The sequence below is a fragment of the Protopterus annectens genome, chromosome 3.part1 (assembly GCF_019279795.1).
Source record: "Protopterus annectens isolate FY-2018-M chromosome 3.part1, PAN1.0, whole genome shotgun sequence".
Lineage (NCBI taxonomy): Eukaryota > Metazoa > Chordata > Ceratodontiformes > Protopteridae > Protopterus > Protopterus annectens.
This window is the reverse complement of record NC_056732.1, coordinates 1,111,914,451-1,111,936,140: the sequence shown is the minus strand read 5'-3', so window position 1 is coordinate 1,111,936,140 and position 21,690 is coordinate 1,111,914,451. Positions and strand designations below refer to the sequence as shown.

Below are 21,690 nucleotides of genomic sequence, written 5' to 3'. Positions count from 1 at the left end.
GATGGGCTGTGTGAACCACCTTACCCTTGTCTACGGCTTTGGTGACTGCTTCAAAGAAGTCTATCACATTTAGGAGACATGATCTGCCTTTTACAAACCCAAACTGGGTGGGATCCAGAGTTTGGAGATTACCAATGTCTTTGTTTATAAGTCTGCCTATATTACTACCAACACTATCGCTCATGGGACTGCCTTCAGTGGGTTCTGTACAACGGGGATTATTGTGTTTATTTGTTTATAAGTTGCATGATGATATGTTCCATGGCCTTGCAGACCAGGCTCATCAGGCTAATGGGGCGGTAGTTCCTGGGGTCCATGGTGGCTCCCCCCTTGTGGAGTAGGATAACCATTGCTGTGTGCCATTCAGCAGGCACAAAGCCTGAGGTGAGGCTATGATTGAACATGGTACTTAGGTGGGGTGCCAGTTCATTCTGTAGTTCATGTAGAACGCAGCCTGGGATGTTGTCTGGTCCCATGGATGCTGTGTTCTTGGCTTTGGAGAGTGTGGTTTTTACCTGAGCAGCTGTGATTACAGGAACTTTGCATTCTTCTGGTATAGAGATGGGCTCTTTAGGGGGTGAGAGGGGGGTAAAGTTAGCACTGAGCCTATCTGCCAGGATGTTGACAATATTAGTTGTGTCTGTATATTTAGTGCCATTGTGCTGTAACTCAGAGCAGATCTGAGTGTTGCCATTGAGATTCTTGACATAGCTATAGAATGCTTTGTGGTTGTCTTTATAATCAGTGGTGATGTTGTTTTCGTAACTAGCTTTGGAAGATTTTATCAGGGATCTCAGCTTCTTACTGAGGCTGACCAGGGAGCTCCTCCACTCGTGGGATTTTACTCTCTTTTGCAAGAGTTTTTCCTTCTGTTGTACAGTTTGTTTATGGCAGGGGACCACCAGATTGGCTTCCTTTTTTTGGAGGATAGCGTCTTGGTTCTGTTTGGGATAGCATGATCCATGCACTCATGTAAGTGCTTATAAAGTGCAATTGTGTAGGATTCGGTAGTCATAACTGTATTGTCCATCTGCATGGGTGTCATGAAGTTCACCACTTCTGTCTTAAGAAGCATGAAGTTGGCTTTGGAGAAATTTTTTATCTTGGTTTCCTTAATGGGGGGGGGGGGTGGAGGCAGGATGTGGATATCTAGGGTAATTAGCTTATGGTCGGATCGGACCAATGAGGCATTGAATTCAGGTGTGGAACACCGGTCACTCATATTGGTAGTGACTAGATCTAGGATATTGTTGCCCCTGGTGGGGGTGTGGATAAGTTGATCCAGGGCATTGGAGTTTATGAATTCCAGAAAGCGTTGAGCAAAATAGTTGGTACATAAGTAGTTTTCCCAGTTAATGGTAGGGTAGTTGAAATTGCCCATTATTAGGGTGTTTAGTTGAACCCTAATATTTTCCAGTACATCAAGAAAAGAGGAGTGGGAATCCTGAAGCATGGTGGGTGATCTGTAGCAAGCTACAGTTTGGATTGCAATTTTGCCCAGAGTTAGTTGCACTTGGATAACCTTGGCTGCATTATGCTGAGCAACTAGCCTGGAGGTGTGGATATCCTTAATGAATATGGACACACCTATGCCTTTCGTGTTCTGGTCCAGGTTACATGGCCAAAAAGTGTGGTATAAGTTATAGCCTGGTAGTGCAGGGGTGCTCTCTGGACCCTTGAACCAGGTCTCAGTCACTGCACAGATATCGATGTTCTCCATTTTAAGGAGTGCCTCGAGTGAGTGCATATTGAGATTTAGACTTCTAGCATTGAGTAGCATCACCCTCAGTTTTTCTTTGCCTGTTCCTGTTACGGTGGTGAATTTGTCATTTGAACCTTGCCTAAAAAACACACTATAGGGGCGGCAAAAACCTTAGCCAGTATCCGGAATCCCAGGGGTGATAGGTGCAGGCCATCTTTGGCAAAGCATCGTGGTCTGTCGACCATGTCATTCCAGGCAGACAGATACTGGATCCCTTTAGAATGGCACTAGAAGCTTAGCCAATTGTTGAAGTAAATCATTTTGTCCTTGTACTGTGGCATCATTCTGGTGATGGCAGAATGCTACTCAGGGCTAGAGTCATACCTGCCTGGGCTACAAAATCGGAGAGCTCTTCCATGTCTCTTTTCATGTTGTCCAGGAAGGTACATCTCAGGTCGTTCACACCAACGTGGACAATGACAGAGTCATATTTGTACTTGTGGAGTGACTTGAGTGCGTGGGTTATGTGGCGGATCCTGACACCCGACAGGTAGCTGACAGTAACCTTCTCCTTATTTTGCCTGGTGAGTAGGACATCAGTGTGCCTGACTATAGAGTCGCCTATGACTAGTGTGTTGGTACGTTGTTTTGCCTTATTGGCTGTGGTTGAGTGGCACACTGAGTCTGCGGGCTATGTGTCATTTGGGTTATGTTGGGGGTGGAGGTTGCCTGCATTTCTGCTTTGGAGGTCTCTGTTTCTTGAGCAGATTATTATTGAGAGCCTCCGCAAATGTTTTTGTGTTTCTATGTGTGGATTTTGGTGGTGTAGATTTAGTGAGACTATGTGATGAGTGGGGTGTGGTGCAAGTGTTTACCTTCTCCTCTTGACTGTCAAGTTCAGTCTTGATTGGAGAGAGCTTTACCTCCAGTTTGGCTAGATAAGTGCATCTCTCACAGGTTGTAGTGTTGGGTGGTAGGAGGAGAGGGTTGTCTGTGTACATGAGGTAATTTCTACATTGCCCCAAGATGCCCAGATTCATCAGATAGACAGGAGAGAACACTGGGAGCTGACCCTTGGACATACCTGAATAAAAAAACTATTTTCCTCTAGATAAGTGAGGAAAGTGAGTACAAGAGCTGTTTTTCTCTGAGCAAGTGAGGAAAGTAAGTACCAAAACTGTTTTCCTCTAGGTAATGAGGAAGGTTGAGTGCTGAAGTAATTATTTAAAATTACCAATTAAAGTGCTGATCACGAATAAGCAAATTCAAGTGCTAAAAGTAAGAATCAGTATCTGGATTAAACTAGTTACAGGAAATGGGGGAAACAAGTGCAAATGGGACTTTTAAATCAGAAAGTTGAGAGAGATGGAAAAACTGCCCAAACGGCCAGTAACTACAATTTCTGGGACAGAACCACTCCTTATGTGGTAGATAGGTTACTTAGTGCTTACCACTCCCACTGATAAGCTAGAAGGCTTCCCTCCAACACATAAAGCTTGAGGGGGGGGCTCAGAATCTTGTTAGCTAACCTTTAACCAAGCTCTTTTTGGGGCTATCATATGGTAACTGAGCAAATGTAAATAACTCTTCAAAAATGAGGGGTTTTCATAAATGTTAAAATTCAAACTTCCGGCTGCTTTAGAAACAGTCACATCAAGAAAATTCCCACTGTTAAGGCTAAAAGTATGAGTAAATTCTAAAAAACACAAGTACACTTCAAAAATGTTATACATTCTTTGCATTTAAATTCACTGTCATTCCATAACATAGAGATATCATCAAGAAAATGAAAATAAAACCTTTAACTGTCATTAAAGGTGGAGTTTAAAATGTTCCCTTTTTCCCAACTTGCCAAAGCCACAGGAGCATAAATAGGAGTGCAAACTATACCCATTGCCACACCTTTAATCTGTTTATTGAATTCCACTTCAAAACAATACAATTATTTAAAATTACCAATTAAATAATGTCAGCTACAAATCATACCTCTTTTGGCCTCAAAAAGATACATTCCAGGAGGGCTTCATTAAAATGTGTTAACCCAATGTCATAGTGAATACTTGAAAAAAGGTCAGCAACATCATTTCCTGCTCAAATGCTGTGTATCAAAATTATCATTCTTGGTGAAGGAAGAATACTATTCAAGACTTGTGTCTTTTCTGCCTGTAACACATGCACAGTAAATTCTTTCATATCTCTCTGCATACCCCTCTGGTTGCATAATTCCACATCATTTACTCCCCACATTAGTAACCACAAGGTGTTAGTCATATTTGTCATGTTTAAGAGTTGTTAGGCCTTTGTGACATAATGGATCCTTACACTGGACAAATATCTTACAGTAATTTTGTTTTTGTCAAGTCTGGTGAGTGAGGAGTCTATATATTATATAAGTCACCTACGACTAAAACATTTCCCTTTGCAGAAGCAGATTGAATGGACCTTATGGGTTTAGCTCTGTTTTCCTGGTGACTCTTGGGTGATCTGTGTGGATTTCTATATGTGCACAGAGAAGAAGTAGGCATTGTCTTGTGTGCAAGAGGATGGGATCTTTTAAACTGTGTTTTAGGAGACTTTAATACAATTTTCTCTACACCCTCAGCATAAGTTATGGGCCTAATTGTGCTTTGTGATTAATGTGGTTGTGATGACCATGCCCTGGCCCAGCAATCAAGGAGCCTCAATCCTCACCACTACACCAGGGAGGGTGTCTCATATAAGAGGAAAGGATAAAAAAACAGACAGTAAATTACAATTTCCCTTAAGTGCACACAGAGATCACAGTCAGTCTGGGGCTGGTTGCTCCCCAGATCCCCAATAAGACATCCCACTGGCACAACTATAGGGTCCAGATCTCAGTCTAGCTGGCAAGCTACCCTCCAGTACCCTATCTGTCCTACCAGTGCTTCGTGTCCCTGCCCAGGTAGCTCACACACCACACACACTTTGAGATAAGTATTTTTACAACTTCACAGACACTCCTGGGAAAGGCTGACACAGATTCTACAGTTGTGCCCCTTTACCCAGACTATACGGTAGTAATTTCTGCCACCACCAGCTAATACTTATCAGCTACCCAAAGGTCCTTAAAAGGGTGTCCAATTATTACTGTGCAATATTATTATCCAATTGGTAATGTGACTATTCAGTCTAAGGCTTATTAGAGTGGTTTATTACAATAAACTCTATAAATATGCAATGTACTCTAGAGCTTACTTATCTCTACACAAACCAGCCACAGGTAATAAATAATTACAAGACAATACTACTACACCACAGTGATATCTAAGAGTTTAAAGATCACACAGAAACTTAAAACAATACTGTAGGAAAGTTCTGATATAACAGAAAAACACTTGTTTAACTTTCTTCTAAGTTCCTAGCTATTACTACAACAAAACATATCTCTAAGACACTACTTACATAAGACAACAGGCAGAGTGCTGATAAGTGGGATATTAAGATCAAAATGTTTACAGTCTCTCTCTGAACAATAGTTTTTAAACTCACTAACAAACATCTTTGCTAGGCCCTCCCAGATTCCATCATTTTGACACCTAGGTTTTCCCAGTATTCACATTACATCATTTTGACACTTAGTCTGGAGTTTCTAGGCAAACAAACTGCATTATTTAGCAGTCTAACACCTGCTCAGGAAACTACAACAATAAATGACATCTCACATGTACACTCTAGCAATTATTCCTTAAGTTAAGACAATAGAATGCATTCAGCCAGCCGCTTTGGCACCACTATTTAGATAATTTTAACTTAGAAGGACATTTGAAATGCTTGGCTTAGTTTTCCTTACAGCTGATGGCAATGTTGTAACAATGTTGAAGTTCACATTTTACAGTATTTTCTTTCATTTAAGAACACAAGCCTGTATTTTACATTTATATATAGAAATGATAGAATTATGTATCAAATTCTCTTTGACTAGGCTGGCAGCCTTTGCCAATCTCCCCCCAATTTTCACAGTGGTGTTTGGAAGTACTGAGCTTATCAACAGGGGGCTGATGCAAGAGCTTGTTTCCATGTTTTCTATCAAACAGTAGAAACAATAAATAATCAGTAAGTATGTCAGTTGTTACATTACCTTAGAACACCCACTGTGATCAAATTGTTCACAGATGGGATAAGAAGAGACTATTGAGCCATGTTACCAGAGGGGCTAACCACAGTACTCAAAAGATGTTGGGTGAAGATTTATGAATGAAATATTTAGGGTGATACTTGTAAGTTAGGTTAAAGAATAGCAATCTACCAGTACTTAGTGAAAAGACAGAATTCAGCCAAGAATGCAGATTGGTGATGATTCATCTGTTGTTTGCAACCTGAACACTAGTACTGGTCTCAGCACAGCTGCAAACAGGTAGGAATCTATGACCTTTCATTTAAAGCTTCACTCACCAAAAGCAAAACAGAAACACTAATTCCAAGTTGGTTCTTGAAAAGAGGTATTGTCCCAGATGTTCCTGGGGCCAATATACTTGTTATAATGTTCTTTTTAACAGATACCCTGGACAACAAATACAACAGCTCAGCACAACAGAAAGTTAAGCTACATAAATACCTAAAATTAAAACTGAAAATGTTTCCATCAAAACAGTAACCAGACCAATCAGGTAAGTTTCATATCTACTTTCCAGTCAGAGACCATTAGGAATCAATTTCCCCTGGCTCCTTCTTTCACCAGGAGCAAAGCAGTAGCATTAATCCTAAAATAGCATCTAATAAGCAGTTTCAAAAGATCAAAGATTCAAAGAATCTTCATTGTCATTTAGAACCACACAAGTGCAGCCTAAACAAAATTACAAATGCTAGCTCACTAGAGAAATGCAGTCTGAATAACACAGATACAGCGGTATCAGAGAATAACATAAGAAAGAAAATAACAACATGTATGACATAAAAGAGGTAGTTCACATTACATCAACACACAATACCCATTATCCAGTAATAAATAATAAATAAATACCCACCACCAAACTCCTTAACCATTAAGATAGAGAACAAAGACTAGTGAATAGCAGCTGTTTAGTTTCCATATTGCACTTGTTAACCTTAGACGTGAGTCAGTATAGCCATCATATTGCATAACACTAATACTGGCAGTAATTGCTCAGAGCAGCAGGATTAAATGAAAAAAAGAGGCTTCAATGTGTCAGGTATTATGGCTGGTGTCCTAGTTAATAAGTCTCACAGCTGTAGGATACAAACTGTTCCTGAATCTGCTAGTTCTACAGTGGAAGCTGTAATACCTCCTTCCAGACGCAAGTTGTGAGAACCAGTTGTGGGCCAGATGGGTCGAATCAGCTAGTATCTTGTATGTTCTCTTTCTTGCTCTTGTACAGAAAAGCTCCTGAACAGAACAGAGGTTTGTGCCCAAGATTTTCTCAGCCACCTTCACCACCCTCTGTAGTTTTTTCTTCTCAGCAACTGTGCAGTTGCTGAACTATGCTATAAAGTTGCTAGTGAGGATGCTCTTGATATCTCCCATATAAAAATTGGTAAGAGCAGACAGTGGAAGTCTGGCCTTTTTGAGCTTTTCGGAGGAGGTGAAGCCTCTGCTGAGTCCTCTTGACTATATGGTTAGTTTTAACAGTCCAGGAGAGGTAATCTGAGATGTGAAGGCCCACTTGGTTGTTTTGACTTTCTCTACTACCTCCCCTTTGATGGCGAGTGGTTAGTGAACTGTTGCCTTTCTCTTGAAGTCCATGGTCATTTCTTTAGTCTTATTAACATTCAGGTCCAGATTGCTCCTGTCACACCCGGCAAAGTGTTCACCTCATCCCTGTAGTTATATTCATCCCCACCACTAATGAGACCCAGGACTCATTAATATTAGTAGTAGTAGTAGTAGTAGTAGTAGTAGTAGTAGTAGTAGTAGCAGTAGTAGTAGTATTATTAGTATTATTAGTATTATTATTATTATTAGTAGTAGTAGTAGTAGTAGTAGTAGTATTATTAGTAGTAGTAGCAGTAGTAGTAGTATTATTAGTATTATTAGTATTATTATTATTATTAGTAGTAGTAGTAGTAGTTGTTGTACTATTATTATTATTTTTAATAATAATAATATCATCATCATCATGAGGTAAAGACAAAGTTATTGATGAATGGAAAATAAAATATTGGCCTCCTCTTCAGAAAAACAGGAGGAAGACAAAAGTTGGAGACTAATGATTCATCCATTTCTTTTGGGGGAATCCCACATTTGGGGTGCATGGAGGTTTGCCCATCTGCAAAAAGAAAGCTACTTTAGGGGAGAAAAGTGATCTTTAACATTTGCTATTTTCCAGTGTGCATTTTGGGGCTCACTATTATAAGTTGTAATATTTCAATAGGAAGCCACCTATGGTGCCAGCTTGCTTTAATCATCAGCTAAGCAACAAAATACTAATGCCTGCGTAAATACATGTTTTTTAGATGGAGAATTATAATGCTTTGGAAACCTCATGGATCATTTCAAGAAGTCATGTGACAGCAGCCCTTTGAGAATTTTTTTTTTTTTTTTTTTTTTTTTTTGATGACCCAAAATTACAGAACAGGATTAAAAGAAAAAACATGTTTAGAATGGAAGGGAATAAACCTGGCAAGGCTGAAATTATGCTCTATAATAAAGCAACTTAAATTCAAGGAATAAAATGTAAAGAAATTACTTTGGAAGCAGAATTCTAAAAAAAAAATATTTACAATTGTTGGTAGAGCAGCACCACAAACCGAGGAACGCACTTATACTAATCATAGCAGATGACCTAAATGTTATCAAAGTATTTGTCAATTCATCAGTGTGCCTATTAGCTGACCCCATTGTAATGTATGAGTTTGCTGAATTTCACAGATAATTTCAGAGGTACACATAACTAATCAGTTAAAATTCTACATAAGGAGGTGAATTAGAAATGGGTATGTATGTTAATTATTTTTTTAATTACTCAAAGAACTCCTGAGCCTTCATTTCCCATGCATTATCATACCACATTCATCTGTTGCATTCCATCTTTAATCCAATTAAATTCTTGTTCACCTTTCAGTCTCCAACATTTAACTTTACTGACTGCAGACTAGACTTTGTTAAACCATAAGTATAACCTCGACTCTTGCTCATATAAACACATAACTGATGAATGTGCTCTTGTAAAAATAACATCTCCAGCCAAAAAGGACCCCAACAAATTCTCTGAAACAGGTACTCTTCCCTGCAATATCAGCTACCACCAACCAGCCTATGCCATACGTAAAACCTCCCAACTACCTGGCCAACATCACGACATAATGCGGAGAACTCTTACCAATTTCAACCCACATACTTTTACCAACCATCTAAAATCTATTAACTGGAATATACTAAAGATCCTCCCTTTAGATGAAGCAGTTGAGTTTTTTTAATTCAGCCTTCCTAAAAGTCCTAGACAGCCATGCCCCTCTCCATTGCAAAAGACTAAAATCCAAACTCACCATCTGGTTTTCCAAAATACCAGACAGGCTATGCTCACTCGAGACAAATCCTGGAAAAAATGGCAAAGAACTACAAATCTCACTGATCTCCAGCTGTATAGACAGCTTCGCAACAAAGTAAAACGTCTAATCATTAATGATAAAATAGATCAGTACATTAAACTACAGCATCATTTTAAGCAACACCCAAGACAATTCTGGAGCTCAATTTCCTCACTATTAAACCCTGGTACTACAAGTAACCCCTGTCCATATCCAGAAAAAACACCATTAGAAATCGCTTCTATCTTCAAGTCATACTTTATAGAAACCATCGCTAATCTTATTGCCTCCTTCCCACCTCCACTTTGTCAAACTAATCACTGCCTCAATAATAACAAACCCGCAGACCCTCCCACTAGCATATTTTCTCTCTCCCCCATCCCTACCTCTACTATAACCAAACTCCTTCTTAAACTAAAACCAGGAAGCAATGCCCCTGACAACCTACCCCCTGAATATCTTAAAATATCAGCTTCAGCCATATCCTACCCTGTCAGCATACTCTTAAATAGATCAAGCCAGGATTCCTATATATCCACCATCTGGAAGAAAGCATACATTCATCCCCTACATAAAGGTGGTAATAACTCTGACACCTTTAACTTCTGCCCCATCGCTATACTATCCCCCGTTTCTAAAATCCTAGAAAAATGCATATACTTCCAGCTCCAGCAATACCTACTAAACAATAATCTTCTATCCTCCTATCAACATAGTTTCTGACCCACCCACAGTACTACCACTGCTCTCCTATCATTTACAAATAATGTTATCCAAGCTTGCAACAAAGGAAAACGTATCTCCACCCTCTTCTTTGAGATCTTGTAGAGATATCTCCACCGACTCTACTCTGGTTTTCCATCTACCTGTCCAATAGAAAACAGTTCACTAGATGGCATGCCTCTACCTCACTATTCCTAGATACTCCCACTGGGGTTACTCAAGGATCCATATTAGGCCCCCTACTTTTCAGTATTTTTATCACTGACTTTCACTCTTGTGTTCCCAACAACTCTGTTATTTAATATGCAGATGACTCAACAATAATATGCACCTCCAAAACCATACCCTCACACTCAGCAAGCATTCTCTTTCATTGAAAACTGGATGACTAATAATCATCTTGCACTAAACCCAAACAAAACCAAACTTCTTCTATTCACTCCTAAAAAAAAAAAACATCACTATAAACAAACCTGACTTTAAAATCTACTCACTTAACAAAACCACCTTAGAAGTCATCTCACATACACAACTGTTAGATGTCACCACTGATGAAAGTTTAACCTTCGACCATCATATTCACAACAACATTAAAAAAAAACACCAAAAGCTAGGAACCCTATACAGACATAAACACTTCCTCAGCCCCACCACCAAACAAACCCTGGCCTCTACCTTCCTACTACCAACCTTACTATATGGTGCCCCCCTTACTCACAAACATTCGCACATGTCTAAAAACCAAAATGGAAACCTGTTATAACAAAATTGCAAGATTCGCAACTAATGCCATGTACTCCTCCCACCACTGTTCCTCACTTCACACACTAAAATGGCTTGAATTACCACAATACTTCATCTATCAACACCTTACCATAGTCCACAAAATAATCTGTAAACCTATCCAGCCCTTTCTTCAACTCTAACTCAATATCACCCAAACAGACCCCTCAGATCAAACAAAGAGACCTTGCTACTCATTCAAAAACCTATACTCCCTGCTGGTCAGGCTCTCTATTCTTTCTGCATTGCCAAACTCTGGAACTCACTCCCATCAGCACCCAGAGCCACCAATGATGTTATCTCCTTCAAAAACATCCTTCATCTTTATCTAACTACCCATTGGCAATGCTCCTGTTCCACACCCCATATAACCTGATCCTCCACTACTGTTACTCTCTCACTCATTTCACTATCCATCCATCTATCATCCTCCACTACAGTTACTCTCTTACTCATTTCACAACCCATCTCTCATACCATCCACACAATAATCCTCCTCTATTCTTTTCTGCACTCTAACTTATCTCTCAACCACCACCTTGCCACCACTTGTTAACACTGTTCTACTACACATTGCCCTCAGAAATACTCATAGTCATCAATTGCTTCTACCATCCTTATATTTCATACAATATTATGATACATTTAAGATTGCTAAATGTCTTCATCATATAGATAAATAATATTAACTTGCTGTAGCTAATAGTCCAATTTGTAACTTTGTTGTTTGTTGTATTAATGTCAGTTTTACTGTATGTTTTACTTATGTCTCTTTGGAGTTTTTCTCCCCAGGCCTCCACTGCAAATGAGTTCATTCTGGCCCAGTGGACACTCTTGGTAAACAAATGTAAAATAAAGAAATGAATAAATAAATAAAGATTACAAGAGTCATGTTGCCTATATCAGCAATCAAAATCCACGTTAGTCTGTTGACATAATGGTGGTGTTTCTATACACACTTACAGTAGACAGGTAAAATGGCCTGCAAATAGTACAACTATATGGAGTTAATGTCTCCATTTTGCTGCTTTCCTAACAAAATATCAAGCATGTCATGGTATATCCGACTTGTACTGAGTCACTTGTATCTGGTGACTACTGGAAGAATAGTATTACAAACATGAAAATAATGTACTGCAGACTTTATTGCATGAATTATATGCACTTGCTTTCAAATGCAAAATGACCTTGGAATTATAGGAGAATATGGATTATATATTATGATACATGTTCATATGGCACAAATTGAAGGAAGAGATGGATGCAGATTCACAAAACAAATATTTAATTTGTACAAGCTTGATCCTTTATTAGAAAATACTTTATCAATGGCAACCAGAAATAATTTCTGAGTTAATATGAGTTATGGAACCAGCTCACAAATAAAACAAGACAGCAGCAAAACACAGAAATCTTTAAAAAAAAAAATTGAGAGAACACCCACACAAAGAAGCAAAGTACAGCAGAAAAGATGAATGCAAGTATTACACATAGAAGTTATAAACTGTAAAAGATATACAAACCAATAAGGGAGTGCAGAATGAAGAAACAGAGATGTGCAGAGTGTTTTGCGAACACTGTTCAGGAGCAATGCCTACTTAAATGGCTTCCTTAGAACAGAATGGTAAATAAAAATGGAGAATCTAGCCCATGGCTACAGAATGAAGCTTGTTAGTAATCCAAAGGCTTACTCTTCCGTGCTAAGCTATTAGATCACCTCTTCATGTGACCTAGGTGAGACAAATTCCATTAATACATGCACCTGTTAAGTGATTTTTAAGAACAATTTGGACATGTACTATGAGGATGACTATTCTGACATACTGGCAGCCTTAAAGGGCATTATTACCCATGCCTGAAATATTTCTATGTATGTATGAAGGTATATATGTATGTACAAAAACTTTCATTCTCACTTTAAGACATCTTGCGACTAATGCAGATTTTCAAAGAAAAGTGATATAATTTTCGGAATTCGGATGTGAGGGCAATATAAACCCTATCACAGCTCTTTAATATTTCTAAGACAGATAATAAAAAATATCTCATACTTCTTTTGCTGTATGACAGCTCAACAGTGTGTCTAAGTAGGTCTGAATAAAAAACAGAAATGTCCTTGATATTTAAAGTACATGCTTCCATTTAACCCTCATGGGACCATGATAGCACATATCTCCGTGCATGAAATAAGAAGGACAAGCATATTTATGCATAGTCTTAAAGACATCAGAATTTGTCTTGACAAATTTGTAAAAAGAAATGTTACTCATCCTCATTTCAGACTTTCCTTTTTTCCCAGAAATTTTGCAGCTTTTTTGGAGAAAGAGAAATAGTAATACTGGACATAAACTTTTAAGGCAAATTCAGAGTGTTAATGTAACAAAACCAAGCAGACAAGAAAACAAAATCATATGTATTTTCTTCTTATGAGATGCATAATTGTATAGTATTGTACTTCATTTTGCTATTTCATCTTACATGAATATAAGTACAGTGACTGAAATTGCTTCTTTTCCTGACAGTACTATCTTTAATACTGAATAAATGCTAATAGCTGCCGTTATGGCAACACAGTTTTGATTGAAGGTTAACAGCTTCTGTTTTGGCAACACTATATTCAGTTTAATGTTAACAGTTTTGGTTGTGATGGAAATATGTTCAGTTCTGATGGTGCATAATATGCCTGCTTTTATAGGATCATAGGATCATATGAAGTTACTAGGCTATTGACTCTGAGGCCCTTACAAGCCTAGCCAAAAATTTAGCCCATTGATCTGACAAATCAGCAGCCAGCACCCCTGTCTAGCAGAGACACAGGTGGAATCCCAAGGGTGTATTTTCTGTTTCCTATCCAGTTATCCAGGTTGCACCTAAAAAGCATTAATGAGGTACTCTGCTTGACGTGGAGCGGAAATCTATTCTACAGAAGGAGGAGTCTCTGGGACACAAATCTGTCCTGCCAACAAGTCCTTTTGATGTCACAGACCAGGGTGAGGTCATGCATGTGGGTTACCCGAGTGGAGCTAGACTTGCAGATATGCAGCAGTCCCATCAAGGCGGGGCCTGAGATTGCTTTGTATGCCAGGCACAGGTCACTTCTGAGGAGTCTGTAGGAGACTGAAGAGAGGGACAGGCCTTTATAGGTTCATAGGTTCATAGGTTAGTACTAAGCTAACTGCCCTTGCGAGCCATTTTAAGCCTAGCCAATTATCCCTTGTGAGACTCAAACCCTGCACCTTGTGTTTGTAAGGCAAACACCTTAATCATTAGGCTTTAGCCTATATGTGTAGGGTAGATGTTTGAGGCCCTAGATTCTCCTGATGAGGAACGTCTGTGGTGTCTCCAGCTGCTGCAAGTGCTTTGTGAGGTATATACCTAAAGGGACATTGTATTCAATAGTGGGTCTTATAAGGGAGGAATACAGGGATATTATGACCACCTTGTCCCTGGATGAGATACCCTTACTAATGAGGTGGGCCATGTAGAAAGCTTTCTGTACAATGGAGGCAATATGGTGGTCAAACGTCAGTTTGCTATCAACCTGGGTGCCAAGTCCCTCACAACTGATTGTGTGCTTAGGACCTTGTTATTAATGTGATAATTTATGAGGACATCACTCTCCCCAAAGGGGATGACAATGCATTTTTTGGCATTCAGTTTAAGGCCATGTTTCTGGCACTAGTCATATGTTTGGGTGAGACCCTCTTGGAGGATGTCCATATCACTAGGGGGACTGATGACAGCACCCATCTTACAGTCATCTGCAAACTTGGTCAATCATAACCCACTCTTTTTGGTCTGTACCTCAGAAAAGTATATCCCAAACAACAAGGGCCTCAAGACAGATCCCTAGGGTACACCACTTGTTACTGGCTGACTGTTTGAGCTGGCTTCCCCTATTTTGACTAGGTGGGTTCTGTCAGTGAGGCAGTTTGCTACCCATCTGGTAACATATGGATTGATACCTAGATGAGAGAATGTATCTATTATATCCAAGTGGGGAATAGTATCAAAGGCTTTAGCCAGGTCAAGGTAGATGGTGTGCACCATCTTCCCCTCGTCCATGGCTTTGGTGACTGTCTCAAAGAAGTCAACCAAATTTAGCAGGCCTTGACGAAACCAAACTGTATTCAATCAAGTGTTTGGAGGTTGCCAATGTCCTTGTTAATGAGGTCCATGATAATCCATTCCATGGCCTTGCAGATCAGGCTAGTTAGACTGATGGGTCTATAATTTTGTGTATTGGTGGATGCCCCACCTTTGTGCAAAGGGATGACAATGGCTGTCCTCTACTTGGCTGGGAGGAAGCCAGTACTCAGGCTTTGGTTGAATAGGGTGTCTAATGGTGCTGCAAGTATCTGTCTGAGTTCATGTAGGATGCAGCCTGGGATGTTAGCTGGTCCCATGGAGGCTGTATTTTTTACCTTTGAGAAGGCAGTAATGACATGCTCCTGAGAGATAAGGGGAGGGGGGCAGGTGGTGGGGATGTACTGATTTACTGATGGGGTGTGGAAAGAGGGGTGAAGTTTTCACTGAACCTGTCTGCCAGCAGATTGGCTATATCTACAGCGTTTGTGTATGTGGTGTCCTTGACCACCAGTTCTGAGCATTGAGTTTGTGGACATATGCGAAGAAAGCCTTGTGATTGTCTTTAGTAGATGTGGCCAGTTTGGACTCAAAGTTAGTTTTGGAGGATTTTACTAGCACTCTTATTTGCTTATTTAGACTAAAGAGAGATTGCTTCCAGTTAGGTACCTGCTCCTTCTTGGTCCTGGAGACCAGTTGTTTACTTTTATTATAGAGGTTATTTATTGCAGATGTCCACCAGACAGCTTTACTCTTCCTTGAGAAGGATGATTTGTCCTGTTGGGTATTCCTGATTTCATGCAGCCATACAAGTGCTCGTATAGTACTTTGGTGTAGGTTTGAGCATATGTGCCAGTTCCTATTGAGGGAGAGGGAGCTGTGAAGATGTTTATACCTTCCCCTCAGAAGGTTGTAATCAGCTTTCCAGAAATTTTTTTGTTTGACCATGTCTAGGGGATGGTCAGGGGAGATAGTGACTTCAAAAACGACCACTCTGTGGTCGGATATTACCAGGGAGGATGACACTGTTGGGATACTGCAGTGGTTACTCATGTTGGTTAATACCAAGTCCAAGATATTTTCACCTCTTGTGGGGGGTGTCAACCAGCTAGTCCAAGGCATTTGCACTGACGAAATCAAGGAATCTCTGAGCATTTGGTTTTTGGCATGAGTAGTTCTTCCAGTCTATGGTTGGATAGTTAAAGTTACCCAGCATCAGATGCTTCTGTTTGCATCTTTACCATTTTAGAAATAGATGTGGCTATTAAGCCTATAACATTTTAAAAAGCATTAGCTATCAATACACACCTAGTCTGAGAGCTTTCAGGTATACTTTACACATTTAATTAAAAAGAAAAAACAAAGGACAATCAAAACACCTTGAATCATATACTTCAGTTATCCAGCAGAGTACGGTACTTCAATATCAGCGCTGTAAAGTTAATGTCACCCATCTTCTCATTTAAAAACGAGAAGCTAAATATAAATCTGGCCCAAACTAAGCCTAGGTTGCATGCTATTTTACTTTAGTACTGTTTTACCTGGCAGTTGGTGCTGAAGGTTAAGGCTGCAAGCTATAGTTCCTATGATATAGAGAGTCTGATTCCTTCACCCTGAATTTGCCTACTGTGACCCAGCCATTGCTCCTTTGTTGCCCCTGAAAAGGGATTGTGTTCTCAGTGGGCCTACCTGGTTAATAAATTTGAATTATTATGCAAGATGCAAGCTGTCCTACATGGCAGTGCTTTAATTAAATGTTATCAGATAACCACAATGTCTTATAAAAGGCAATAGAAACTCGAGAAACAGAACTGTTACTGCATGAATGAACAGGAAGGCTTTCAGTTGGTGCCTAAATGAAAATAAGCAAGAGAATAGTACATGGAAAGGATAGTGGAAAGGCAAAAGATGGGACTGCAGATTAAATAGCAGCACTACAAATGTCGTATCCTTAATCTGAAAAGCACACATTACAGAAAGGAATAAATGCATATACAATGAATTTACTTAATATATGCACTTAAGTCAACATTCACAAAGAATGAAAACTGACCAGCATTAAGCATAGTTTGAAAGCTAATAATGAAAAAACGATTTTGCTGTCAGCATCCAAGAATTAGGATGGGCGACATAATCCATATTGATGCATACTGCAGGTATACTTTTGTTACCAAGCTGCTAGCAAATGACAAGATGAAAATTATTTTGTTGTAGCTGAGTGCACCAAGTCTAAAGTGAACATCAGAGAGAGCAGGGCTGATGGTAAGAAACAGAAGCATGGGAGTGAGCAGTAAATGAATTTCATCTTGCAGGCCTGGCTTTGATCCTTCTTGACTTAATACATATAATCTATGCTTTTAAGTATGTAATTTAACCACTTAGCACTGCTGTTGCTTTTGCATTATCTGTATAACTAGGCAATTGTACCTAATGGACTGTACCTGGTTACTGGAAACATACACTACAAATCATAACACTGAATAGCTCCTATGTGGAAAGAAAAACAGGTGACTAAACAGATGTGAACTTTGACACATATCTCTCAGTTGTCTCTGATTTTCAAGGGTATAACTGATGCCGTCTCATAATTTTCTTCTGTTTCTTGTAAAATTGTCTATGAGAAAACAATAGTGACTACAGCCATTTAAAGATTGCACACTTCTGCTTTCAAAATAAAGTATAATATATATATATATATATATATATATATATATATATATATATATATATATATAGATAGAGAGAGAGAGATAGAGATATAGAGATATATAATATACATGTGTGTTGTGTATATGAGGTGTGCATGTTTGTGTTTGTGAATGTGAGCTAATGGGAATTATTATTTTAATTTCTTAATAAGAGGCATTAATATTCTCTTTTTTGGTCTGTTACTATTTTAGGTTTTGGCCTGTCTCTGAAGATAAGAAGTTCAGAGCTATACTTTGGATCAGTCTAACAAGTATGTATGCAAACAGCTTTGAAGGATTTCATACATTTACGAATAACTTTTTCTACCAACATTTTCTAAGAACTGCTTTCAGATTTCATTTTTCTTCCTATTTTGTATCGTGAAATGAACTCAAAAGACCACAAAGAGCAAGCGATCATTTCTGTAACTTCAACAGTTTGGCAGAACGTATATTTGCATGATAGAAGACATTTCCCAAACAGTTGGTAACTAATGGTAAAAGACTTTCAGCACAGTAACCATAGGTAAACTAAAACTAATTGACATGTCACTGCTAATGGCAACTGCACTGAATTGCAGTATGTGTTACCACACTACCAAGGCTCCAGCTTCTGTCTGAGACTTTATTTCAGTTATTTTATCTTTTGTTAACTGAACAAGTGGACTAGCCCAGCCACAGCTCACACCACAAGGGGACCGCACAATATATATATTTACATATATATATATATATATATATATATATATATATATATATATATATATATATATGGTATATTCGAAAGGTGTCAGATCAAACATTTGAACATCGAAAAATAATGTTCCATTTCAAAAGAGAGGAAGACCGGAATGTCGAAAATGGGAAACACAGAAATGTGTATTTGACATTTTCAACATTCCTGCCTTCCACCCATGTTATTCACCTTACATCTACTATTTAGCAGGGGGCTATGCCCCCCTGCGCCCCCCCCACACCCCCTGCATATTAAATATATCAACACCAAGATTGTACTACAGTCAGGAAATGGCCTACTTCCCTGTTCCTCACTGAAGCATGACCTCCTTCCACAGTCTCGGCACGTCAATTGCCATAAGGTCAAGTGCACCATGCAACTCGACTGAACTTGATTGACCACTTTTGGTTCGGTTTACTGTCCCTTGAAAACCATGATTTCGTACATCGGCCATTCGACTTACTGCAGTTCATGTAAGTCATAGTAAACATATATATATGTGTACTCAATTTAGATTATCAAATCAACTATTGTTTTGGCAAGTTAGAGGAAACCGGACCATGCGTTGAATGCAGAATATACTGGTTGTTATGGTCATTTTTGTGACCACTAGTGTGTATGATAATCTAGCCTAATGACATCACTGCAGGGAAAATCTGCCTTTCCCTGAAGTACAGTGACCTCACAGATAATGACATGTCCTCTATCTGGGACATCTATATGCTTTGCCTTCCTTCATACAAAGATAGTAATCAGAGGTCAGAACTGAACTCCAGACTCACATAATTATTAAAAAAACTGATATAATATTACTATTACTGTTATCCATTTTGTTATGCATTTGTTTTATTGGACTTCTCTGCAAACTGTTTTAAGAGTAAAGTCAGTGAGGTCTCACCTAGATGACTTCAACTTCCCAAAGTGAAACTCACTGTTTCTGTTATTCACACAAAAAAATCACTGATGCTATATTTTGTGTGTGTGTGTGTGTGTGTGTGTGTGTGTGTGTGTGTGTGTGTGTGTGTGTGTGTGTGTGTGTGTGTGTGTGTGTGTGGTAATCATTCCCTTTTTGTTACTGATTTATCTTTTCTCTGTAGTTGTGCTACCACAAAGTTGTTCTATAAAAGCTGAAGGATTGTTGTGTGCTTGGACTCCACATGAATTTGCCAGGGCTAATTCTTTTTACAAAATGTCTTGTGAAGTTGTAGGTTTGATTTATTGTTTTCATCCAATTAAACCTTCAATAACGTGTAACTTGACAAGATCTAAATGAAATATATTTATTGCAGCATTTGACCCTTTAATCCAAATGAACCAATGGCCCTTTTTCAGAAGAGGTACGTAAAGGACATCAAAAAAACAAAAAGGAATAATGCAGAGAGAGAATTTTCCAAATGAAACAATATAGAGAGAAAGCGTTTTCCAAACAAAACATATTTTTTGTCACTGCCAGTATCCAATGTTTTGTAAACTTCTCCAATTCCCCACATCATCCGCATTACAGTCAATCAATATGCCACTGATACTTTTATTTGCTGAAAGAAATTATAAGATGGCTATGTTATTTTAGAAAGTGATATGGGAAATGGCTAAATTAAAACAGAATATTAAAAATGCTAAAAGAAAACAAGTCAGATATAAATGCAGAAATAAGACAATCTAATCTCATAGTCTTGATCTTTTACTATAGCTATAATACAGTTGGATTAGATGAACACAGTCATCCAGCACATTGTCAGCCAGGAAATATAGTGTGCTTCAGCACATGCCTCTTAAATGGAGTCTTTGCTCGGTCTGCATCGATTACAAGATGAACACAGTCATCCAGCACATTGTCAGCCAGGAAATATAGTGTGCTTCAGCACATGCCTCTTAAATGGAGTCTTTGCTCGGTCTGCATCGATTACACATACAGCATACAATTATCCGGAAATCACAACACTTTTGTTATAGAACCACACTTTTCTATAGCAAACGTTCAGATTAACCTTCCTATAAACACTCAGCAAATGAACCTGGTATGTTTAGTATTGTAAATTCTTGCAAAACCTAACTTTCACCACCAAAACAATGATCTGGAGTAATGATAAACATCATGTTTGAAGAGAAATCTAGACTATGACAATGACAACAGTCACAACTACAGTAACTTTACAAGCCTAGAGAAACTTATCTGTTGTTGCCCTGATCTCATCACATCTTTAGATCGCATTTTTAGATTCTACTTTGGATACCACAGAGTTGTTTTACTAAGAGTTTTGGTTATACTGATTCTCAGACATTAGTAATTTGAGTTGTAAGAATCCTTCCCTCAATCTATGACTCATCAGTAGCTGAGCAGAAAACAGACCTGCACATTGCAGTGCAGCATATGCTAATAATAGTAGACGGGTCTGTGTGATTTCTTCTTCAGATATTTTAACATCTGCATGGCTCTGTTGTATTGACCATGTGAGAGGAACAATTTAGCATTGACCATGTGAGAGGAACAATTTGAAGTGAGCATTATGTGATTAAGTTTCCATCCTACTTTTCACTATATTTACAAATAATCCTCACAAAGCCGCCCATCTAGCAAACCTGGTTCAATACGCTGATGAATCCACCTTAATCTGCTCTGCCCCCACCACCCAAAAACTTCAAATCAAGACCCAAAAAGCCTTTACATCCATTGAAACCTGGCTAACAAACTGCTAGCCTATACTAAATCCTAAAAATACTCAACGTATTCTCTTCCATCCTTCCAAAGCAGCAGCACCTACTCTGCCATTCTCTGTTTCTGCATCAGATAATACCCCTATCTTCCTTGTCACACAAACCAAATTACTAGGGGTCATTATTGACAATAATATGAAATTTGACAAACACATAGCTCATACAATAACCAAAATCAACAAAAAACTAGGTACTCTTTACAGATATAAAACCTTCCTATCCAGCAAAATTAAAGTTACCCTAGCTCGTACCCATCTTCTCTCTACCATACTGTATGCTTCTCCTGTCCTAATTAATCTAAACACGAGCAATTTAAAGAAGCCATCAGTATGTTACAACAAAATAGCAAAATTTGCCACAAATTCCTCCTACTGCACCCACCACTGTCAGGCCCTACAACAGCTTTCCTGGCCGGAACTCCCTAACACCTTAGCTCTAAGCCAACTTCTTCTAGCTCATCATATATTGTACCAACCTGACAAAACTCCAACCTTACAAGACCTGATCACCCTCTACTCCAATAACTGAGAACTTAGATCCACTAACAAGGGACTAATCGCAATCTCCAAAAGTCATTACAGCTCTGGTGACTCCCTCTATTCTAGCAACATTGCCAAGACTTGGAACTCTCTACCACTACAAATCAGGGTACGACCTAACAAAACCATATTCAAAAAAACAGCTTATTTCCCACCTAAACAACTCCTGGACATGCAACTGCCTAGCACCTGGCTGACATATTCTAACTCCTT

General features: G+C 38.8%; 1 long non-coding RNA gene across 1 annotated transcript in view; it reads left to right on the top strand.

Moving 5' to 3' along the window:
* LOC122798874 overlaps positions 1-17,766 on the top strand; it is a 306,384-nt gene extending 288,618 nt beyond the window's left edge. Inside the window, exon 3 of the long non-coding RNA XR_006364324.1 lies at positions 17,701-17,766. This is a non-coding gene — a long non-coding RNA (uncharacterized LOC122798874). The remainder of the gene's footprint in view (positions 1-17,700) is intronic.
* The last annotated feature ends 3,924 nt before the right edge of the window (positions 17,767-21,690 follow it).